At 38.1% G+C, this 26,077-nt stretch overlaps 1 protein-coding gene across 1 annotated transcript in view; it reads left to right on the forward strand.

Moving 5' to 3' along the window:
• Nucleotides 1–20,656, forward strand: part of ZNRF2 (zinc and ring finger 2) — a 120,516-nt gene extending 99,860 nt beyond the window's left edge. The window contains 1 exon segment of the mRNA XM_049641649.1: nucleotides 548–20,656. The gene's annotated coding sequence lies outside the window, so the exon portion shown is untranslated.
• The last annotated feature ends 5,421 nt before the right edge of the window (nucleotides 20,657–26,077 follow it).

Raw genomic sequence — 26,077 nt, forward strand, 5'->3', positions numbered from 1 at the left:
CAAGAGTTGGATACTCATCCAACTGAACCATCCAGGAACCCCTAAATGTATGGGTTTGAGGAGTATTTCTTGTTAAGACATTAAAAAGTAGCAACACATGCAACATTTCTGATATTTTTTAGCATAAGAATTTAATGGATGGCCCAAAAGAGATACAGGACTAAGGTTTTGATTAGTCAGGAAACTGTTTACCATTTTTATTTGGTGATTTTAATTATATGGGGGAAGGTTAATAGGTATGCATAGGTATTGTGTGTGTGTGTGTGTGTGTGTGTGTGTTTTCTGTACTCTGGTCTTAATTGTGGAGGGAAAATGACTGTGATGTGGTAGATATTTTTCATGACTGTTTTAAGCTTTAACTGGTCCTGCTGTGTCCTTTACCTGTTCTTTTGCAGAACATTGATTTCATGAGTTTTCAGAATAGTAAGTAAATGTATGAAAACTTACAGCAACTAAAGCAGTGTTCCTGGGGAAATGGATGTTGTATTTTGATTTGTATTAGTATTATGAACCACTGCTTGAACTTCATGTGTCTGCTTCCCCACAGGTTTTCTTGTGTTTTCAAGATGCTTGAAAAACTGAGAGGAGATGAGGATCTGTCTCTGGAAAAAGAAAAACAAAACTGCAGGCATACTCAGCCAGAGATCTGAGTTCTGTGAGACTTGGTAACGCAGAGATGGACAATCACACGGGGAGAAACCCTGCTGAAGAGAGGGCAGTTGCCACAGAACTCAGTGTACCAAACATGCATATAGAGGACACACAGGGATTTTGAAAATGCTGCACCTCCCTTACTAGTCATCTACATAGGTAATACTGATAAACATTTTGTATTCAGACGCCAAAGTTAACTGATTTAAAAGTTGATTTTATTAAGTTCTCTAGAGCTGCGCAACTAGTTGTGTTTGACTTGTTTTTTTCTTGTTTGGGGTCACTTTATTTTCCCCTACATGATGCTTCTGTATTCATCTGTTCTTAAACTGAAGACCACATAATGTACTTCCTATAAATTAAAGTCTTAAATGTGAAACCAAGAAATGAAATCAAGCAGTAAAACATTTTCTGAATGTAGACCATGATCTCAAGTTCTTCTATTTTTTCTCCTATGAGTAGAAAATAGACTTCTGCATAGGAGAGCTAAAATATGTTAGTATTTTAAATTCAAGGTTTAACATTATCAGAATGCAGTCCAAAGAGTAAATCAAGTTACATAATTACATTTTAATGAACTAAGGCTAAGATTGTCTATTGAATTGCAATTTATTACACGTGTTATTTCCTCTTAAGTAAAACTGCTCAGTAGTTAATCAGTAATGAATCATCTTGCAGCTATGCAACTTTTTAAAAAATACAAATTACCAATTTTAAGTGCTGCCAGCTATAATAACTTTGTTTTAACGGGTATTTTTGTTTGTTCTTTTCATGTAATTATTTCATTGTGCTTTGCATCTCCAGACAGTTTCCCCACATTTGGGTAGAATGTTTAGCAGGTTGTAAACTTAGTAACTTATGAAAAGGGTAAGGTAAAATTTTCTTGAGTGGAACTTGGAATAACTTGAGGGACATTTTATATACTTTTAAAAATCAGAATTTAATTGGGATGCCAGATTTATAGCAATTTGCATCTTTAATTTTCCAGATAATCTGGAAGTTAGTGTTTGATAAATGATTTTTTAAAGCAAATATGAAGATTTTGTTAATTTATAATTTATTAATGTGTTATTACTGTAATTGAAAATGTTATAGATAATAGACTTTTAAATTCAGTCTTGTGTAGAAAGAAATGTATTAAGCAAAATTATGTGAATAAATATTCCCACAAAATACATCTGAATGGTTACAAAATACTGGAAGAGAGCTATCAGGCTACAATAGTGAATGTCTTTTTTTTTTTTTTTTTCTAATCTAAAAAGATACCAATAAGTAGATTTCATATTTTCAACATACAGGGAAAATGTTATCAGTGAACATTTAAGCAGTGCACTTTACTTGGTATAATTGAAAGTTGCACAGTACTGTTTCCTTATTTTAGGCTTTCTTTAACGTATTTAAGTATTTGCTTTTCTATTTAATGCTGCTACTCTTACTCTCAAAATTTTTCCCTATTCTGCTTCTGTTTCTTATTTTTTGAAAGGGCACGTGCAGGAGCAACTGCTGCTACCCAGAAAAATTGGTGTTTTAGAAACAATTGAAAGGGTTTTTCATTGCTTTCTGTGTGATTCCAGAGCAGATAACATTTTCCCTAAAGTTATGCTGTGAAATGCCTTTTGTTATGCTGCAATTGACAAAAGCGTCCCAAACCTCCATTGTGACGGCTGACAGCACGGTTTGTTTCATAGGTGCTTTTTAAACCAGTTATGGGAAATACTCTTCCCTCACGGAAAATCTTTCCTTCAGTTTTCTTCTGTTACCATGAAATCTTAGTATGAATCCATTTTGTTTCACATTTTTAATTTTGTAAGCTTCCACACATAACACATGTACCCGCTCACCCCGGGAAAGACCTCTTAGAGTATTTTGTGAATGATTCATTTTTTTCCTACTACTGGTATATTGTTATGGTAAGAATTGTTTTGTTGTCTTCCGTTCTTAAAGGCACAGCTTAACTCTAGCTGTGGTAGCGACGCATTAATATTCTTCTGGAAGTTGATTTTCTGTTATGTGATTTACTCATTGACTTTTTAATTTTACAGACTTTAGTTCTTTTCCTTCTGTGTCCTGTTCCATATCAGCCTCTCTCGCTCAGCCTCTGACCTACGGTTCTGTGCTGCAGCAGCTACAGCAGAAGAAAGTTCAGTGTTTGTTAGTTCAAGTGCTCCTTGATTATTATATTTGTCTAGAACAGTACTTACTTAAAATCTGTTTATAGCAGCCCTTTTGTGTTAAAATTGATAGAGGTTAGCATTTTTTACTTTAGGTTCAGTCTCCATCAATGACTCCCCAGAAAGAAGAATTTAGGAATTGAAAATGTTTTTATGCCCAGATGCTCTGGTTATTATTCAAAGTCAAAATTGCTACTCTGGAAAATATTATAATATTCTACATAATGTCACTTACAATATTTGTGTATCTGTATGTGGACACTGAATAGTGTAAGTAGGATATAAAAATCACATTAGATATTTAAATATGTTGCTTGAAACTACTGACAACTGAATATTATGGAGACAAAATAAAGATTGAAAACCTAGCTATCAAGTTGGTGATTGATAGCCTTCCAGAATTTTTGTAAATACACGTTTTAAAATGAGATCGCACTTGCGTAAATAGAAAGCAATATGTTCTGAAATTTCACTTTAGTGCCACTCTTCGTAATGGGTTTATTGCCAATTTTGACTCGTTTTACTTTGATCTGGCTTTTTGAATTTTGTTATTGTTATTGCTGGAATGTATAAGAGATAGTAAAATTATCCTGTCTTTGGGTTTTTTGCCAGAGAAATTAGCTAAACCTAGTCTTAATCTATGTTTTTCAGATCTGGTTATAAATCTGATATAGATCGTGTTTTAAGAGCAGTGTTTGTGATTGAAATATAAGTAATGAATTCTATAACCGATTTTTTTTGTGGTAGCTGAACAACATTTAAAAGGCCATATTGTTAACTCTTGCATGCTATATGGGTTTTGGTTTCTTTGTGCAAATCTTCTGTTTCTTTTAAGTGATACACAGTTATTTCTGTTCTCACCACTAAATACTTTATTAGAATGTAGCCCAAACGAAATGCCTGAGGATCACTGTCAGCATATTTTCAATATGTATTTTGAAAAGATTTCAGGTTAACAAATTATTAGTGAAAATGGCAGATTCCTTTTCAAAGTTTATTTTACCTTCCCAATTTGGGTATAGTGAAGTTTAAGGGCAATTATTTAAATTAACATACTATAGCAAGACTAAGAGAAATGTCTTTAAATGAAAAGACAGTAAATTAAATGTAAATATTACCTAATCTTATTCACTAACTTGGAGAGCTGAAGAAGAGAAATTTCCTAAAAGTAAGCTACATTTGAGCAAAGCATGAAACTCTTTAAAAATTCAAGAATAATTGAATTTATCATCTGATTGACATCCCTTTTATGCATTGATAATAATATCCAAATCATCCTATTTTTTCACAGAGGAGTTTCCATATAAATCAGATGAACTTTGTAAGACTTCATAGAGGTAAATGTTGCTTATTAATTGTGAGTACAGTCTGTGAGCTGCCGGAAATCTTCTAGTTCATTTGGGCCATTTTCTTGCAGTTTGATTTATCCTGAGGTGAACTCAATGCATATTGACAGTGTGTTAAATGTGAAATGTCCCTTGTTCTTGTACAGGTATTTTCTAAGTTAAAAAAAAAAAAAAAATTTTAGCATGCTGATACTTTTATCTTTGACCCCATCACTCCCCTCTTTTTTGAAGTGCGTAACTTCTGATTTTTTTCTTTACTATATTGTGAATGACAATAGTTAAATTATGTTTTACTGTTCTATTCCTCTGTATCCAGACTTTTTCATTCTGATACTAAATTGCTACTTGTTTTGTTTTGTTTTGTTTTGTTTTGTTTTGTTTTGTTTAGAGGAAATTGCTACTTGGTATACTCCTAGTAGTGATTCTTATTCATGAACAGCTGAATAGGTAAAACTTTTGGTAATAATTTACTCAGGCAGTACTTTGAGTGCCATATTCTGGGAATGCTGTGTTGAAGCTGGGAAACTGAATGTTCTTTTTCCATCACAGAATTCCTGAATTGAATGGGAAATACCTGGTCTTTGAAGTTCAGCTGATTCTCTGGAAAGAACTAAAGGCATTGAAGAAAACCAGATATATTCATATTAAGTTTTAGCTGAAAATGCAGTATGACTAAGGGGAGTTGGTGTATTTTCAGATGTTAAGCTTAAGCCATCATTAATTTTAGACCAACGGCTAACAATAAGATAAATTGTTAGTTGTTTATAGGGAAGCAAAGAGCAGTATGGCATAAACTCACATCTCAGAAATGAAAAATTTCAAAGTAAGATTGCAGTATTTGATTAACCAACATTGTGCCTCCTAGCTCTGCCCTGGACTGTGAGGCCGCTGTCAAGACTGCAAGTCTTAGAATCAGAAGTGACTGATTTCTCCTATTATTAAATTCTCATGCCTTCCCTTTTGATTTGATATGCTGAGATTGACTGATGGTTTATGTTTATAAACTTACAGTTCTGCCTGTGCCCTGTTACCAGTGACCCTGGTGCTAGCATCTTGAAAAGGTTATGTTATTAGTCATTAGCATTTTGAGCACGTGTGTGCATAGAATACAGTTAACAGACCCTGTAGGGAGATCAAGAGATATTTTGGAATTTGATGATGATATTGGTCTTTATTACAGAAGTCCATTTCATTTTATTTCTTTCCAATGATTATATGAGTGTTTTTTTTTTAAAGAACATCACAGTAATAGTATTTATTTCCATTGGTTTGTTCATGGTTTCAACAACTCTTCTGTAATACCTCTTAATTTCCTCTAGTAGAAAGTATTTTCCTGTTAAATAAGGCATCAAAAGCATCCATCAGAAGAAATCTAGAAAATGTATTAGGAACAACTTGTATTAGTATGTTCTAAACTAAAATGGAACAATTCATGATTGATATTTTAATAAATAAAACTTCCGAATGATCTTGCCAAATTATCCTGTTATTTAGAAGTATAACATAAGAGAATGCTTTCAAGGAAATTTGTCATATCCACTGTAATGCCTAGAAATTGACAGTACATTATAATAAAACTGAGAATTACCTGATTGCTGAAAGGTTACCATGAATTAACTGTTGTCACAGTTTCTTTATCTATTTTTGTATACCCATTAAGTTAAAAATCTACAATAGCTTGAGAAATTACGTAATGGTAATGAACAAAGAAAGAGGTCTTCATTACCTTAACCAGGAGTAAAAATGTACTTTGAAATTTCTACTGTGAAACCTATTTGTAAGTTTTTTAATTGAAATATGATTGTAGTAGAGCTATTAAGTTTTGGGGTGGGGTGGTCTGTCAATGTGTAATCATAACTTTAAAAATTTAGACTGTATTTAGTAACATTCCATCATGTTTTTGAAAAAGGAGTAATTGATCTTTTGAAGTACAGGTTTCATGATGTGTAAGAGGTATTGAGCTTTGTAGCAGAGTGGTTAAGAACATGGGTTCTGGGGCCAGACTGCCCAGTTTTGCTATCTTTGTGACATTGGGCGAGATGCTTAACTCCTCTGTGCCTTGCCTTTGCCTATAAAAAGAGGTAAAAAAAAAAAAAAAACAAAAAAAAAAACTGCCTACCTCCAGGTTGTTGTGAGGGTTAATTGGGAAGGTGCACATATGCAACAGACACACAGCAAGCACTTCATGATGTTAGTGGTGGTTAAAGATGATAAAAATATTTGTGCTTATCTATAAATAAATAACTTTTGTCATTCTCTTCAGTCACGAGGTGTAGAAGTAATGTCTTAAACCTTTAGCTGACACATTTAAGAAACCTCTGTATATAATAGAGGGCATTGTAGATTCTGTTCTTGCTTAAAGATTGACTCTTTTCAGCAAGTATGTATTAAGCAGACTTGGTTTTATGGACTGTTATGGACCAAGAATACAGAAATCCAAGATAGCTAGCCTCTGAGACCTTAATTAAACTTTAGTGGGTGAAGCAAATAAGTGAGCAAACCTATAATAAGTTGTAATAATTGTTATTATAGACTTATACACAAGATGCATATGGTCATTAGACCATAGGTCATGAGACTAGGCAAGAGAATGATTAAGTCTTTAAGAACAAATAGATCATACATAGCTCCAGGGGGTATGGATAAAAGGACTTGTGGAGTGGGAAGTAAGCCTAAGGCAGAAAGCATAGCACACACAAGCAGGACATTCTTGGAGAGTTGCTATGTCTAGAGAGGCAAGCAGGTGGCAAATCACGAAGGGATATACGTCCCAGACTACAATTCAAGGGTTTTAAACAGGAAAAAGACCAATTTACCCATACAGAAGAATGAAACTACAGGCAGAGAGACTTTGTTGGAAAATTTATAGCAGTTCAAGCAAGATAATGAGGGACAAAACCAAAGGAGTGACAATAGGAAAAAGAAAGATGGAGGCACTTACAAGTTTTGAGAGCAAAATGAACTCCACTTCAGTAGTCATTCAGATGTGAGGATGAAGGACAAGACCAGGACAACTCCCGTCTGTCCTTTTGCCACAGCTTGGAGGGTTGACTCTTAAGGACAGAATATTTCCACTTGGGGAAAGCTGATTATGCCAGAAATACTCCCTGGAGAACCAGAGAGAAAGATTACCGACTCTAACATAAATTAGATCTGAAATAGGAGGCAGAGCCTTGAGAGAGAAGCCAGACAGTTGGCAAGTTGTGAGAAAGCGAGAAAGAGAGAAGGTTTAGGAGTGCTCTAGATACAAATGTTGCCAACACTGTTAGAAAGGGCAGTAAGTTCATGCGATAAGTAAGGTACACTTTTCTAGTGCAATGACTTCTAGGTCGGTTGAGTTGGGCCTTCTCCCAGCAACTCCCCCCACCCCCATATTCCCCCTTAACATCCAATACCTGTTGGAATAGGGCCATGCTTTCCCAGCTTTATCTAGTGAAGTGCTGAAATGCATTCTGAAGCATTCATGAGGTTTTCTCTGGTTCATTTGTCCCAAACTCTTTTCATTATGCCAGTCTTCTCAGACATTCACAACAGAAGTAAGCTATTGTTGGAAGTAGAGTATTCCAGAAGAGGCTTATTGGTTCCTGGAAGGCTATGGGTTGCCCGTGGTGCACTATGATTATCTTTGTTTAGCAGACAGAGAAAGATGACTGATAAGCTTATATTTAGTTCCTGGAGAAGCAGCAGAAACCTTGGGACATCCTTGTATTATATTAGGTCAAGGACTCCCCCACAGATTCCCTAATCTAATACAACATATCTGTAGGAACACCAGACTTTCACAGGTTTCTCCAAATTGGTTCAAAGATAAACCTGTAGATAACTTGGAACTTCCTAGACCAGGAATTCCTACAAAGCAAGATCTGTGAGAATAGTAGAAACTTAACACCTTAGAGGGACTTGTCCTAAAATGTAAGAAATAAAAAAAATAAAAAACATAAGTATTACTGCATGATTTAAGATTTGATTTCTCACATAAAATGAAAATAATTTTTCTGCAATATCATACTGATGCTGTAATTATAAGACCATTCCGCCATATAGTGCCTTATTTCTCTGGTTCTTTTCCATGAATTCATGAATTCAATGTTCATTATTTTATCAGCATTAAAAAGTACTTGACCAAAAAATACAACAAAGTCAGTTTAAGACTTAAATCCTTCGGGTGCCTGGGTAGCTCAGTCGGTTAAGCCACCAACTTTAGCTTAGGTCATGATCTCACCGTTGATGAGGTCAGGCTCTCTGCTGTCAGCACAGAGCCCACTTTGGATCCTTTCCTCCCTCCCTCTCTCTCTGCCCCTCCCCTGCTTGTGCGCTCTCTCTGTCTCAAAAATAAGTGAACATTTAAAATGAAAGACTTGAAGCCTTTCTGACTGGCTTGATAATTTAGTGTCTGGATAACTGAAAACAAAACTGTTTAGCATTAACAGTGTAAATTTGTATTTCAGAAAAATGTCAAATAACTGTCATAACGTTTTAAAGTAGCTCGTTTACAGGCACCTGGGTGGCTCAGTCGGTTGGGCGTCCGACTTCGGCTCAGGTCATGATCTCGCAGTCCGTGAGTTCGAGCCCGGTGTCGGGCTCTGTGCTGACCGCTCAGAGCCTGGAGCCTGTTTCAGATTCTGTGTCTCCCTTGCTCTCTGACCTTCCCCCATTAATGCTCTGTCTCTCTCTGTCTCAAAAATGAATAAACGTTTAAAAAAAATTTTTTTTAAATAAAAAAATAAAGTAGCTCATTTATAACTGAAATGTTGAAATGTTATCAAGTCTGTAAATGTTAAGGATATTCATTATCCAAATATTCGGAGGATATCCATCAAGGAAGTCAAATAGTATATAGTTCATTTTTGGAGCTCAAACATTGTGAAGGCTAAAGGCCTTAGGGTATTTAAATATCCAAACTATTGTCATTTTAGCATGTAATCAGTATAGAAATTATCAGTGAGATTTTAGATATTTTTCAGTCTTTGAAATCTGATGTATATTTTATACCATATCTGTACTCGGAAATAGCGGCATTTAAGTGCTCACCAGCCTTATGTGACCAATGGCTGATAGGTCTTATATGAGCCTGGGAGTTTGGTTTTCCATTCCAATCTATCCTCACCTAAATGTTTTTAAAGGTCTTATAAATCCAACTTGGTAAAGACCTGGGTCTCAGAAAGTTAATTAAGGACTGCATGAGCAGAGCTGGTCCTATGTCATTACTAAATGGAGTCAGAGTTTCCTAATTTTTTCAGTGAAAGAGGCTGGAAATACCTTGAAAAGGTTGAAAGTCTAAGGAACCTCTGTTTGCTTTCCCAGATGCCACTAGCTTTTGTTATGACTACAGTGTTTGGGTACGAACACACAAGCTCCGAATATCTGAGCTGGTGTGTTTGTGATGACCCACGGGAATTGTGAGCAGTGCTGATGAATAGCTCCAGTCCGACTTGTCCCCTGTGTTGAGCTCTGCAGGGACAGTTGCATGAGTTTCAGGCCTTCTAGCGATAGTTAACTTTGTATCACATTCGTGCTTAAACTGCAAAACTTGTCCACCAGACACTCATTCACAGAACAGACTCTTCAAAATCTAGCTTTGAGAGTTACCAGTAGTGAAGTCTGAGCTGTCTTCAGTAAGCTGCTCCCTGGTTTGTGTGGGGAATTCTGTGCTCAAGCGCCCTGTGAAAAGGAGTCAGTGGTGGAATTGCCAGGGAGTTTACACACGAGGATGGCTGTACCGTGGAAGACAGGTACTGCACTCTTCAGCTGTGGGGTCCCCGTACGTCGGTAATCCTTAACACTTGGCTGAACATTAGATCAACTCAGGAGGTAGGAAGGGAGGACAGTTTTTTCAAAAAAAATTATTAAGGCCTTGGGGTGCCTGGGTGGCTCTGTTGACTAAGTGTCTGACTCTTGATTTCAGCTCAGGTCATGATCTCGTGATTTGTGAGATTGAGCCCCACGTTGGACTTTACATTGATAGTGGGGAGCCTGCTTGGGATTCTCTCCTTCCTCCCTCTCAAAAATGAATAAAAATAATAATAAGGCCTGACCCCACGCCAGAGATGCTAAGTTAACAGTTGTGGTGTGATCCTGTTGCACAGCCAGGGTACAACTTTAGGGTTTTCTCACACATTCCCCAGAGTGTCAGCCATTGGAGAGGAAAGTGCCAGGCCTGTCGTAGACCTCTACAGCCAAGATCTAGCTACATTACCTCCGGTTCTCTTAGGAAAGAGACTCGATCAAACTTTTGGCTCTTTTTGAGTGAGAGAACTATCCTCTATCATTGCCCATTCTTCCCATCTCACTGGTTCGTAGAATAAACTGCCTGATGGAGCCAGGCTGAGGTCCTCGATGATTTCTTTTATGTTGCGCACCCAAGTTGGCAAATTGCTAAAAGCCCTTTCTGCCTCCAGAATGTGGCTCTGACAAATCAAAAGTTACCTTTTAGGTTCCTCTTTCTTCCCTCGGCATTAAAAAATCTTGGACATCAAAATTGAGCCTTGATGTCTTTGTCTTATGCTTATCGTCTCTCCCTACTGAAGCAGCAGCTCCCAGTGATTCACGAAGTTGCCATAAACAACCAGAAACGCAAGGCATGAAAAATGTGGCAGTTAACAGTTCAGAAATCGCGTTCTGCTGCGCTGACATCGATCACTAGAGAGCGCCTGTAGGTCACTGCATGTGAGCATGTGAGTAGCTGTAGTCTGATTTTCGTTCTTAGAGTTCTGTTGATAATCTTGAAGTCTTCTCGGCCTGAAGAATATGTGGCAGTTGCTTGAACTGGAATGCGGGGTGAGTGAAGTGTTGGGTCATTCACTTAGCCTGTGTTTTTTGAACACTTGATAGATGCAAGATACTGTGTGAGACACTGCATGTACATTGACGGGGAAAAGCGAGTTTCTGCCCTTAGGGAGCTTATGGTTCCGTAGTTTTAGCAAAAGCTGGTGATCAGGCGTGACATAGCAAGTATGTAAATAACACAGCTGTGTGAAACCTCATTCTTGAATAAGCATTTGTTGTCCTCTCAAGGAGTACGATTATTAAAGTCACTGGGAAATACTTTATCTGTGCATCTGTTCACAGTTTTACGCTTGTGCCAGACCCTGGGCCGTGTCAGTGCTGCTAAAACAGGTGAAAACAGATGAAAGTACTAAGCACACTAGGATTGCAGTGGAGACAGCCAGACAGATGAGTTAGCGCATTTCTGGCTTTTTAGAGGCCTGTTTTCTCAATAAGAGTGGGGATCTATTTATTCCTAATCAGATTTTTTTCTTCACGGCCTTTTAAAAGCAACTCCAGTAAGTGATAGTTTACGTACAACAAAACACTCTTTGTAAGTGTCCGGTCTGATGGGCTTGGACACATACATACACCTGTGCTGTCACCATAGCCAGGATAGAGAACATTTCCATCACCCCTCAGAAGGTACCACAGGCCCCTTTACACCTTGTTCCCACCCATCCACCCTCAGCCCCTAGGCAGCCATTGATCCGCTGTGTCGCTGTAGAGTAAATGAAAACATTTGTGTAAGGCTTGTGTTGCTCAGCGTATCTGTGAAAGGCATCAACGTTACTGCTTGAGTCGGTTCCTTTTTATTGCTGAGTATTGTATGAATATAGTACATTCACTCATACTACATTCATTGTATGAATATACTCCACAGTTCGTCATCCACCAACCCATGGGTGGACACCTCGGCTATTTCTAGTTTGGGCTGTTATGAATGAAGGGACTGTGAACATTGATCTCTAAATCTTGATGGCAACATGTGATTTCATTTATCTTGAATAAATAGGAATGGAATAACGGCGTCACAAGGTAAATATTTGTTTCCGTTTCTAAGATAACTGCCAAACAGTTTTCCAAAGTGGCTGTACCATTTTACATTCTCACCAGTACCGTATATGGTTTCCCCTACATTATTGCCAACATTTGATACTGTCAGTGTTTTGAATTTTGGCCACTCTAGTGGATGCATAGTGGTATCTCACGATTTAATTTGAATTTACGTAACCACTAATAACATTCCCAGCTTAACACTTGTTGCTCCTGTGTATTTTCTTTGGCGAAAGGTCTAATCAGATCTTTATCCCATCACTTTTAACAGTTTGGCTGAGGTATGATTTACATACCACAGAATCCAGTCATTTAATGTGTTCTCAGGTTCCTCCGTGTCTAGCGTGTGTTAGTAATTTTAAGTTTTTATTTAAATTCTAGTTGGTTAACATACAGTGTAACATTAGTTTCAGGTGTACAATGTAGTGATTCGACACTTGCATATATCCCTGCTGCACATCACATCAGATGCTCTCCTTAATCCTCATCGCCTGTTTCACCCATCTGCCCACCTACCTCCCCTCTGGTAACCATCAGTTCTCAACAGTTAAGAGTCTGTTTCTTGGTTTGCCCCTCTCTCTTTCTCCCCCCCCCCCCCCCCCACTGCTTTTCCCCTTTGCTCTTTGTGTTGTTTCTTGAATTCCACATATGAGTGAAATCCCATGGTATTTGTCTTTCTCTGACCAACTTATTTCACTTAGCATTATACCCTCTAGCTCTATCCATGTCATTGCAAATGATGTGTTAGTAATTCTTATTTTTGCTGAACAGTTTTCTGTTGTATGGATATACCACTTTGGTTCACTCACCAGCTGATGGAAATTTGGATTGTTTCCACTTTTTTGGCTATTATGAATGATGCCACTATGAACATTCACCTTCACGTGTTTGTGTGGACATGTTTTTCATGTGTCTTGGGTAAGTACCTAGAAGGAGTCTTGCTAGGTTATATGCATGCATTCGTACATACCTTCCCATCCTGGGATACGGTGGAGGCTTACTCTTATCCCCAGATCACTGTGTTAAATTTCCACGGTTCTGCTTACCTGTTGCTTGCTGCCATCAGTATCTTAACCTCAGGCCAGCTACCATGTTGGCCTTCCCTGTCTGCCACTAGCATTGATGTCGCCAGCAATACCTCTGACCGTGAGTTTTTCCCACATTTTGCTCCAAAAGCAGTTGAGCCCCCGCTCCAGCAAGGAGGCTGCAGGTTCCCACAGCCTGCCCCTCTCCGGTGGAACTATAACGCCCCAGAACTTGGGAGGCTGTGGGGGGGGTTATGTGTGGGGCAGAAGGGCGGGGAAACTGCTCTGGGCTAAAATGCCAGATTCACACTGTTTTTTACTAAGGATCGGTAGGTCTTCTGGAGTAAACGTTTCTGTTTGTTGCACGCCTTTGGTCATTTTCCAAAGTTCTAAAATCATTGTTTCAACAGTTTTCTCAATGTTTTTCACTACTTTCTGGGGAGAAAATGTGCCATACTTGTTTCCCAGTTATTCCCAAAGTCTCATGGGGCTCCTTATTTTTAAATTGGGTTGTAAGAGTTCTTTATATGCTCTGCATGCAAATATTTTTATCAGACGTATGATTTGCAAATACCTTCGGTCTATGGCTTGCCTTTTCAATTTCTTAACAGTGGTTTTGAAAGAGCAAAAGTTTTAAATTTTGCTGAAGTCTAGTTTATTAGTTTTTTGTTTTCCTGTTTATGCTTTTAGTCCTGTTTGAGAAATTTTTGCCAAATACAAAGTCACAGAGGTTTTCTCTGTCACTCTTACATTTGGATCTGTGATACAACTCAAGTCAATTTTTGTGTATATTGTGTGAAGGTATATATTGATGTTCATGGTTATCCATATGACTCTCCAGTTTGTTCCAGATTGTTTGTTCTAATGACCATTGAATTAACTTGGTATCTTTGTTGAAAATCAAAAAGCTTTATATGTGCAGGTCCGTTTCTGGGCTCATTTTTGTTCCATCGACCTATATATATTACATTATCTTGATTACTGTGTATTTATAAAAGTTTTGAAAGCATTGTTTTCAGTTTTGAAACCAACTTTTTCTGGGCCTAGAATTCTAGATCATCATTTTTTTTTTCTTTTTGTCTTTTAGTACTTTAAAGATACTCTCCCATTATCTTCTATCATACAGTAGCTTCAGGCAAGAAGTTTGCCATCATTCTTTGTAAAAAAACTTTTATGTTTTATGTGTTTTGTTTTCAGTTTTTTGGTTTTTTTTTTTGAGAGAGAGCATGAGCAGGGGAGGAGCAGAGGAAGAGGGAGAGAGAGAATCTTAAGCAGGCTTTTCGCTGAGCATGGTGCTTCATGCGGGGCTCCATCTTACAACCCTGGGATCATGACCTGAGCCGAAACTAAGAGTTGGGCACTTAACCAACTGAGCCACCCAGGTGCCCTTATAAGATTTCTTTTCTTTTTTTTTTTTTTTTTGAAAGTTTATTTTGAGAGAGTGGGGGAGGGGCAGGGTGAGAGGGAGAGAGAAAATCCCAAACAGGTTCCATGCTGTCAACATGGAGCCCATTGTGGGGCTCAGACCCACAAACCATGAGATCGTGACCTGAGCTGAAATCAAGAGTCAGACGCTTAACCAACTGAGCCACCCAGGGGCCCTCCCCGCCCCATGTAAAAACTTTATAGTTGAGACTATTTACATACTATAAAATCCACCATTTTGAAAGGTACAATTCAGTGCTTTTAGAATATTCACAAGGTCACCATTGTTTAATTTGAGAACATATACAGCAGTCCAAAAAGAAATCCCTGCCCATCAGTAGTCATGCTCCATTCTTCCCTCCCTCCCCATCGCCTTTCTCTTGGTAATCACTATTCTACTTGTCTCTCTTTAAATCTGCGTATTCTGGATACTTCATTAAATGGAATCATACAATACGTGTCCTATTGTGTCTGGTTTCTTTCACTTAGTGCAATATTCTCAAGGTTTATCCATGCTGTAATGGGTATCAGTGCTTAATTTTTTTAGATACCTAAATAGTATTGTATGGATACATCACATTTTCTTGCTGGATATTTGGGTGGTTTCCGCTTTTTGGCTACCCTGAATACTGCTGCTATGAGCCTTTATTTGAGCACACATCTTTTTGTGAACATATCTTCAGTTACCGTGGGCATATACCCAATAGTAGAATTGTTGGGTCATATGTATGGCAGCTTTGTGTTTAACTTTGTGAAAACTGCCAAACTTTTTCCAAAGTGGTTTCATTATTTTACATTCCCACCACAAATATGTAAAGGTTTTAATTTCTCCACATCCTCACTGACACTGGTGTTTGTCCATCTTTTTTAACATAGCTAACCTAGTGGCTATGAAGTGATATCTCGTGGCTTTGCATTTCCATGACTAATTATGTTCGGTGTCTTTTCATTTGCTTATTGGCCATTTGTGGATCTTTGGAGAAATGCCTGTTCAGATTCTTTCCCCACTTTAAAATTATTTGTCTTTTTATTACTGCGTTTTAAGAATTTTTTTAATATGTTCTTGATTCTAGACTTTTGTCAGATATGATTTGCAAATATTTTCTCCCATTCTGTGCATTGTCTTTGACTTTTTTTTGGTAGTGACCTTTGCAAGCACAAAAGTTTTTAATTTTGATGAAGTCCAGTTTATCTAAATTTTTGTCTTTGGCTGCTCGTGTTTTAGGTGGCATCTAAGAAACCATCGCCTAATCCAAAGTTACAAAGATTTACGCTGATATAAAAGTTTTCTTCTAAGAGTTTCATAATTTTAGCCCTTACATTAGGTCTTTGATCCATTTGGAATTAATTTTGTGTATAATATGAGGTGTAACAGTCCAACTTCATTCTTTTACATGTGGATGTTGTTGTTGCGACACCATTTTTGAAAAGACCATTATTCTTCACCCCATTGAACTATCTTGCCTCCCTTGTCGAAATTCAATTGAAGATAAATGTATGGGTTTGTTTCACAACTCTTAATTTTATTCCATTGATCTATGTCTATCCTTATGTCTGTACCAAACTATAATCTTGATAACTGTATTTTTGTAATATGTTTTAGAACGGGGAAGTGTTCTTGGCTTAGAAGTGGAAGTTTTTCTTGTCACTTGAACTAAAGATTAGGTAATGCCAGTTTGTAAAATATTAGGCAGCTTTAACATTTTTGCATACAAGGAAATGATGCCATCATACAAATGATAGGAAAGCTCTCGACTGGGCATTTTTCCCTTATTAGAGTTGACCATAATCTTGGCTTGGGAGATCTTTACACCCACTCCCCTTTCCCTTGTGTGGCAGGGTGAAAACTCAAAGCATATTGATGATTGCTGGGAAATATGTGAATTGTTAGCTAACTGTCCAGTTAGTATAGCTTTCTAAAATTCCTTCTTTGGGACAGCTCCAAAAGTAAATATGTAAGTACTTACACAAAGAAAAAGTACTATTACTTCAAATCCCATTGTGTATAGATAATCACCATTAGTCTTTGGTGACTATACCCCCACTTACCAATCTGTATAAACCTAATTTAACATATGTAATGTCACACCAAACATGCTCTCTTTCGGGCACGTTCAACAGTATATCATAAATACTTTTGTCATTAAGTACAAATCTTCACAATATTGATGATATAGTACTATTAGGATATTTATGATTTCCTTTACACTTTTATTGTTAAAATTTTAAGCTGTTTCTATGTTACACTCTTGACATGGGAGTTCAAGTTTCTCTGTACTTTGAGCAAAACTGAATTTTATTGCTGTGTTTCCACCCCTGCTATTCTGATAAGCACAAACTCAGTTTTCATTGCATTTCTTTCATTATAACTATAGTTAAGCATCTTTTCATTAGTGTACTGGCCATTTGTGTTTCCTTGCAAATTATTTGTTTATGACTATTGCTGGTTGTTTTGGGGTTTTTTTTCCTTAGTGGTTTAAGATATTTTTAAGTGTTAAGACTATTAGTTTTTTAATATACATTACAAATGTGTTTATTAGCTTTTCATTTCACTTTGAATCTAATTTATGGTAGTATTTTTTCTTAGGGTTGTTTTGCTTTCCTTCTGTTCAACATTTTTAAAATAGTCACATTTATTAATTTTGGCCTTTGTTTATTTTGTTGTTGTTTATTTACTTATTTTGAGAAAGAGTAGGGGAGGGGCGGAGAGAGAAAGAGAGAAAGAGAGAAAATCCCAAGCAGGCTCCACACTGTGGGTGCAGAGCCCGATGCGGGACTTGAGCCCACAAACCATGAGATTGTGACCTGAGCCAAAGTCTGACATTTAACCAACAGAGCCACCCGGTGCCCCCTTTTATGTTTTTGACTTTCGTGGTCATGTTTAAAAGGATTTTACTCATCCACCCTCCCCAGCTCGTGCTCTGTCTCTCTCTCAAAAATAAACATTAAAATTTTTTTTTAAAAAAGGGGGCGCCTGGGTTTCTCCGTTAAGCATCCAACTTCGGCCTAGGTCGTGATCCTTGCAGTTCATGAGTCGGAGCCCCAAATTGGGCTCTGTGCTGACAGCTCAGAGCCTGGAACCTGCTTCAGATTCTGTCTGTCCATCTGTCTCTCTGTCTTTCTGTCTCTCTCTCTGCCCCTCCCCCACTCATGCTGTGTGTCTCTCCTCTCAAAAATAAACATTAAAATTTTGTTTTAAATAAAGGGATTTTACCCATCTTAAGTTTATATAAGTATTTGCTTGTATTTTCTCCTGGTGCTTTTATATATAATTTCCTTTCTAAATATATTTAAATATTTAATCCATCTCTTAAAATGCAACTTTAAAAAAATTATAGAGCTTTTTGTTTGGCACAATATGTTTGAGTAATAAGTGTCTTAGTAGGTGGATTTTTGCATTATTTTTTGCAGAAGCATCTACTTAAGCTTTTAAAGTCTCATTGTGCCAGTTGATGCTGGAATACAAAATAATGGTGAGATAACAGTTTTTTATATATAATATTTACACTCTTCTCATTGTTCTGATCTTTGCATAAACGTCACTTCCTCAGATAGGCTGTCTCTGACTACCCTGTCTTCATAAAGTACAATCCCTGATCACTCCATCTCATGAAGAACACACTCCTCTTCCGTAATTTTCTTCATAGCACTTAGTACTATCTGATCTCATCGTGTTTGTTTGCTCATTGTCTCTCCCATTGGAATGCGGATTCCATAAGAGCAGGGATCTTTTCTGTTTTGTTCATTGCTATATCCCCAGAACCTAGAGCTGATTCTGGTGCATAGTAGCCACTCCATAAATAGTTGACAGTGACTGTGATTTAGAGTATATCCTTGTGGTAATTTTTGGATGTGTCAACTTTTGTTGAAATATATGAAAGAGGGGTGCCTGGGTGGTTCAGTCGGTTAAGCGTCTGACTTCAGCTCAGGTCATGATCTCACAGTTTGTGGGTTCAAGCCATTGGGGCTCTGTGCTGACAGCTCAGAGCCTGGAGCCTGCTTCAGATTCTCTGTCTCCCTCTCTCTCTGCTCCTCCCCCTGCTTGTGCTCTGTCGCTCAAAAATAAACAAACGGGGTGCCTGGGTGGCTCAGTCAGTTAAGCGTCAGACTTTCTCAGGACATGATCTCATGGTTCCTGGGTTCGAGCCCCATGTCGGACTCTGTGCTGACAGTTCAGAGCCTGGAGCCTGCTTCAGGGTGTGTGTCGTCTTCTCTCTCTGCCCCTCCCTCGCTCATGCTCTGTCTCAAAAGTAAACATTAAAAAAATAAAAATAAAAAACATTAAAAAAAATGTGAAAGTTATCCACCAGTATCTCTGAAACTAGAAATCACAAGGCAATAGAGGAATAGAATTCAATATAAAATAAAACTGCAGTCATGCTGGGGCATAGTGACCAACACCTAATAATGATAAAAATAAAACTAAGCTGTTCACATAGGCCTTTTGATTGTTCTTTTTTCAGGGTTTTGTGTTGTGTCATTGTGCTAATTAAAGTGATAAGTCGTATTTTGGTGTATTCACTGAGTGCCAGCCATTGTGCTCAGCACAATTATCTTGATCCTTACAAGAACCCTATCAGGAAGGTATTTTCATCCTCATTCATAGATGAGGAAACTTGAGGTTAAGTGATTTGCCCAAGAGCAAACCAGTGGTAGGTGACTGAACTTGAAATTGCAAGTATGACTATCAGGATTCCTGGCTCCAGAAGTTTGTAGAGAAGTTAGAAAGGCCAAGCTCACTGATCTGCCCTTGCCCCCGTATTCCCTATTTTCCTTACCCTGCTTTTTATTCTTTTTCTAGAATACCTGTCCGACAGATTTTGTGTTTGTTTATTGTCGCTCTTTGTCCTTCTAGAATCGAAGTGCTGTGAAGTCAGGTTAGTCCATGAGTTTTGTTCACTATCGCATGCATGGGTCTACAACACCACCTGGCATGTAGTGGGCTCTCAGAAGGCTAAATAATAAGACTAACATACTGGAGGTGTGACAAAGAGGCAAATCTAGTGTAAGGGCTATTATCTTTTTACACCGGAGTTTATGAACCAAGAAGCAGAGAGAGAAGGATCTTCATTGGAGAGTTGGAGGTTGTGACTCTCAGAAGAACTAAACCCAGACTAAAACCCAGAGTATTAGGACTTCTAAGGAGTAGGTTTGGGTGGGGCTAGCGTCAGGTACGTGGGGGCAGTGAGGAGGCTTTTTTCTTGTACGCTTCTGTAAGATTTGAATTTTTACCATATACACCCGTTACTTAATAAAAACATTTTTGGACTTCAGTTTCTGGTGATGAGTGACTAAACATAATAATAAAATGTTGGATTTAAGAAAGAAGGAAGAAAGGAAAAAATAGGAACTGCCAGGTCAGTTTTGGGATGAGAGTCTGTAACAAAGGAGGAAAATGGAACATTAGAACAACGACAAAGCTACGCCGTTGTGAGCTGTCAAGAGGACTGTCTTGCTGCTCTTGGAGCAGGTGAGGAAAAGAAATAGAAAAGGCGATTTCCCTGGGCGGTTTGGGCAGATGCGCTTTCCCGAAGTTCAGCCCTTCCAAGTATGCGTAGCTGGATGGACCAGGATTCTCCGAATATGAACTTAACAGCAGCTCAAGATCTCTGGAAGAAGACTCATCCCAAGCCATTGCTTTTTCAGGGTTAATATCCAGCAAGCAATAAAGATGATTGCAAGCTATGCAAACAACCTGATGGTGAACGAGAATCAACTTTGGAAAACACAGAGTGCATAGACCAGTTATTGTAATGGTCATTTTTTTTTTTTTAAGGTTAATGAGATAATTTACATAAAGTCAAGTTCACCCTTTTCAGTGTGCAGTTGTATGAATTTTGACAAATGGGTGTTCTCACGTACCCATCCACACAAGGTATAAAACAGTTCCATTACCCCAAAAAGTTCCCTGTGCTCCCCAAGCCCCTGGCAACTGCTGGTCTGGTTTCTTCCCTAGGGATGTGTTTTAAACAATGGCCTATGACTGAAATCACCTATGATATGTAGATTTTGAGCCCACTTCTTTCACTTAGCATAATCATTTGAGATTTATCCATGTTGTTGTATGTATCCGTAGTTTGATCCTTTTAATCGGTGAGTAGTAATCCATTGTATGAATGTATCACGTTTTGTTCATCCATTTACCAGGTGAAGGAGATTTGGGTTGTTTCCGATTTTTACTGATGACAAATAAAGCTGCTGTTAACTTTCACCAAAAGGTTTTTGTGTGTGAACAGATTTCATTTCTCTTGGGCGTATTTCTAGGAGTAGGATTGCTGGGTTGTATGATAATCACATGTTCACTTTATAAGAAACCGCCAAACAGTTTTTCAAAGTGGCAGCACCATTTTCATCCCTTCCACAATGTACAGGCATTGCAGGTGGTTCACAGCCTCACCAGAACTCAGTGTTGTTAGGGGGGTTGATTGTTGATATGTCTTCGCTTTGCCTGTTTTGTTTTGTTTTGTTTTTGTTTTTGTTCTTGTTGTTACTGGGTGTATGGTGTGTATCCCTGTTTTCTTTATTTCCATTTCCCTGATGATAAATGATGTTGAGCATTTTCGTATTCTTATTTGCTGGCTATATAGCATCTTCAAAAATGAAGTGGGAAACTCCTACATTTTTAAAAGACTGGTGTTTTTTTTTTAAATTAGTGAATCTTGAGAATTATTTTTTCAATATTTATTTTTGAGACACACACACACACACACACACACACACACACACACACACACACACACTGGGAGCGGGGGGAGGGGTAGAGAGAGAGGGAGACACAGAATCTGAAACAGGCTCCAGGCTCTGACCTGTCAACATAGAGCCCAACGCATGGCTCGAACCCATGAACCATGAGATCACGGACCTGAGCCAAAGTCGGATGCTTAACCAACTGCCACTCAGGCACCCCTCTATAGAAATTTTAGAATCAGCCTGTCAGTTACTTACTGGGATTTTCACTGGGATTCCATTGAATCTATAAGTCAGTTGTTACAGTCTTAATAGTATTGAGTCTTCTGACGAATGAACACAGTATCTCCATTTAGTTTAGTTTTTTAAGATGTCTTCAGTAATTTATACTTTTACACATATAAATCTTGCATATAATTTGATAGATTTATACCTATGTATTTCATGGTTCTTAGTGTTACTAAAAATGTTACTGTTCTCCAGTTTACTATTATATAAAAATTAATTTTTGTGCATCGACTTTGCATCCTGTGATCTTAAACTCACTGGTAGCTTTTTTGTAGATTCTTTATTGTTTTCTGTATACCCAATCATACTGTCCACAAATAGAAATTACTTCTTCCTTTCTAAACTGTGTTTTATTTACTTCCTGTTTTCTTTATTGTTTGCTCCTCCCTCCCTTCCTCCTCCCTTCTTTCCTTTTCTCTTATTACATTGCCCAGGGTCTCCAGTAGGATTTGATTAGAAGCCCCAAAAGCTGAGAACCTTGCTTGTTCTTGAACTTAAAGGGAAAGCATTCAGCCTTTCACTATTAGGTTTGTTGTGGATGCCCTTTATATAATATTGAGGAAGTTGCCTTCTGTTCCTCTTTCCCAAAAAGATTTATCACAAATGGATATTGAATTTTATCAAATGCTTTTTATCTACTGAAATGATCATGTAGGTTTTTTTAATCTACTGATACAATGAATTTCATGGATTTTTTAATGTTGGGCTACACTTTTATATCTGGGTTCAATTTGCTAATACTTCGTTAAGGGTTTGTTTGCATCTATGTCCATGAGAGATATTAGTCTGTAGTTTTCTTGCAGCATCTTTGGTTTTGGTACCAGAGTAATGGAGAGCTCATTAAAAGAGTTGGGAAGTATTTCCTCCTCTTTTATTTTCTGAAAGAGTTTGTATAAAAGGCTATAAATATTCCTCTCTGCCCTGCTATAGCTGTATCCAACAAACTGTGATACACTGGCTGAAAAGAATGGTGAAAACGAGATTGGCTTAAAACAAAGATGAGGGTAGACTGTACTGGGAGTGTAAATAATATTGACCACATTACATAAATAAGATTTATCATGTTAGGGGCAACTGCTTGTCCCTTGAGGCAGGCAGATTCTTCCAAATCAAGCTGGAGAGTCTCTGAGGAGAACACACTGAGCATCGCCACAAGGATAGCCCCAGAATTCGTTCCCACTTCAAATGAGCTTATAAGGCCTGTACTATAATGAGTTCAGCAGAAGTATTTTGTTGAAGTCGTGTTCCCGTTTTTCAAGGACTGGAAGTTGGGGTTAATAAATACGAGGAAACTTCAAATACCAGAAGGAACCTGAGGTATATAAAAAGTCAAGTGTTCAATTTTTTTGTCACTGAGTTCAGGTCAGGGATGAAAACAGTCTGGAAGTCCGTTAGATTTAGAGCAGTAGCTATGGACAGAAGTACGCAAGAGTGTTGCCTTTTCTTAGGTCGCGAGGAAGATGGGGAGAATGAAAGTGCAACAGTGAGAGTGTATGAAAGCATTCTGTGAAACCATTAGGTGACTGCTAGAGGGCACCCAAGTACAGTAGTAAGTATGACTTGAAGGAAAGCAAAAAAAAAAAAAAAAAAGTTGAGCCATGAAAATCCATCTTGTTCTGCCATGCTGGGTGGAAGTTGCCTGCTTTGTGTCATCTCTTGGATCGGAAGGTCTTGGGGTAGCAGACCTCATCTGAAGATCATCGGCTCCTGGCGGAGGTTTAGCATTCCAGAGCTCAAGATCTCCTGGGAGGGCTTATTTCATCAAAATTTGAAGGTACTTTTTCTCTGATGTTACATCACTGGAAAAAATTTCTCTTAGGATTTTTCAGGTTTTGTTCTTCTAGCCTATGTCTGGAAAACTGAAAAGAGCTCTCCGAAGAGTTTCAAATGAGTTAAAATCTGAAGCACCAAACAAATCCAGTTCATTCTAGTATTCTTCCTTCTAAAGATGAAGAAGCAAATCACTGGTTACCTTGTAGCAATCCCAGGATATCCAAAGAACGTGTAGTTTTAAAAGACACATGGGCAGTTTTATTCTCAAATTGGGGAAGGCAAAAAGTGGACCAGGAGACAAAACATAAACCTAATTACGAAGTATCTAAATGCAGGAATTTTTTTTGTCTTCCAAGTTTTTATTTAAATTCCAGCTAGTTAACATACAGTGTAATGCTGGTTTCAGGTGTAGAATTCAGTGATTCACCACTTAGGTCCAACACCAGTGTTCATCATAAGTGCACTCCTTAGTCCCCGTCACCCATTTCACCCATCCCCCTGCCCCCCTCCCCTCCAGTGACCATCAGTTTATTGTCTGTAGTTAAAAGCCTGTTTCTTGGCTTGCATCTTTTCCCCCGCTGTGTTCATTTGTTTCTTAAATTCCACACAGGAGTGAAATATGGCATTTTTCTCTCACTGACTTATTTTGCTTAGAATAATACTCTGTAGGTCCATCCACATCATTGCAAATGGCAAGATTTCATCCTTTTTGATGGCTGAGTAATATTCCATCACACACACACACACACACACACACACACACACACACACACACACACATCTTTATCCACTCATCAGTTGATGGGCACTTGGTCTCTTTCCACAGTTTGGCTGTTGTTGATAATGTTGCTATAAACATTGGGGTGCATGTCTCCCATTGAATTACCTTTTTTGTATCTTTTGGGTACATACCTAAATAGTGCAATTGCTGGATTGTAAGGTAGTTCTATTTTTAACTTTTTGGGGAACCGCCATCCTGTTTTCCACCAGTGGCTGCATCAGTTTAAATGCAGGACATTTTAATAAGTTGCTAATGTAAGAGCAGCAATAGGTGTGATAATTACAAGAAATTTCATCTTTTTCAAAAATAAGGAACTTTGTGTTAAAACAATTTATGAGTATGCCACAAGTATAGTTATCTCACAGTGTGTTTAAATTTCTTTTTAATGTTTGCCTATGGGGGGGGGGTGTAGAGAGTGAGACTAATGGGGGAGGGGCAGGCAGAGAGAGAGGGAGACACAGAATCCGAAGCAGGCTCCAGGCTCTGAGCTTCAGCACAGAGCCCGACGCGGGGCTCGAACTCACGGACCGCAAGATCATGACCTGAGCCGAAGTCGGATGCTTAACTGATAGCCATCTGGGAGCCCCTGTATGCCTTTCATTAATGCACCTTTCTCAAGCCCTCCCAGATACTTGTTTAGATGCATGTAAACATGTTTTACAGTTTTAATTCAGCTCTAAAATAGTTACCTTGATGAGCATGTTAAATGAACATGTAATATATTGAATTTACCATTCTCATAAAATTGGCAGTTCCCTTAACAAGTAGATAAGCCAAAACAATTATCCCATATGTATATGTCACTTTATAACTGTGCTATAGTATTGTCTTAAACATTTTATTAGTTACTACCTTAACCAAAATAACACATTTTGTTTCCTTCAAACACAGAACTAGAAAACCTATAACCAAAGGCTTAATTTCTTTTTACTCCATAGCTATACATTTTGCATCTTTTATTGCTTTTCTGATATACAATGAACCTCTGTATTCATAAGCCAAAAATTTACATCATGTCAAAAGTTTTAACTTTCCTGCTTTGTGGGTCTGATAACCTAATAACCAAGGTCATTATTCAAACAGCTTTTTCTTCTGTATTGGTTTTAGCAAGAAAATTTGAAGAACCAATATGTGTAAAGCTTGAGACTTAAAAAAAAATTTGGGGAGGGGGGCATGGGGAGTACCAGGGTGGCTCGGTTGGTTAAGCATCTGACTCTTGGTTTCAGCTCAGGTCATGATCTCACGGTCATGAGATCGAGTCCTGTGTCTGGCTCCAGCATGGAGTCTGTTTGGGATTCTCTCCCTCTTTCTCTCTGCCTCTCTCTGCCTCTCTCTCTCTCTCTCTCTCAAATAAACAAAAAAAATACTTAAAAATTTTTATTTGAATCTTATCTGGACTGCATGAATATGTGAATAACAACAGAATATTTTTGATCCATTTTTAACTTTTTTATTCCTAAAGTCTTTCCAAGGAGACGGGAAGGTGGAGAGGAAATGAGAGAGGGCCAGCGTAGGCAGATAAGACAAGGACAAAGTTAGCCTACCACTGATAATTTTATAATTCTGAAAAATATACTTTTATAATTATAGAAGCAGTTGTAGGATTTATAGTATAACCTGTGCCCCCTTGAAAGGTTTCTTTCTGTGTTTCCATCAGAAATAATTCACCTTAGGGGCACCTGGATGGCTCAGTCAGTTAAGGGTCCGACTTCAGCTCAGGTCATGATCTCATGGTTTGTGAGTTCAAGCCCTGCATCGGGCTCCATGCTGACAGCTCAGAGCCTGCTTAGGATCCTCTGTGTCCCTCTCTCCCTGCCCCTCCCCCACTCATATGCTCTCATTCTCTCCCTCTCCCTCCCTCCCTCTCTCTCTCTCTGAAAAATAAACATTAAAAAAATAATAATTCACCTTAGGGCTCCTGGCTGGTTCAATCATTACAGCATGGGACTTTTTTTTTTTTTTTCAATATATGAAATGTATTGTCAAATTGGTTTCCATACAACACCCAGTGCTCATCCCAAAAGGTGCCCTCCTCAATACCCATCACCCACCCTCCCCTCCTTCCCACCCCCCATCAACCTTCAGTTTGTTCTCAGTTTTTAAGAGTCT

The sequence above is a fragment of the Panthera uncia genome, chromosome A2 (assembly GCF_023721935.1).
Source record: "Panthera uncia isolate 11264 chromosome A2, Puncia_PCG_1.0, whole genome shotgun sequence".
In the NCBI taxonomy this organism is placed as follows: Eukaryota; Metazoa; Chordata; class Mammalia; order Carnivora; family Felidae; genus Panthera; species Panthera uncia.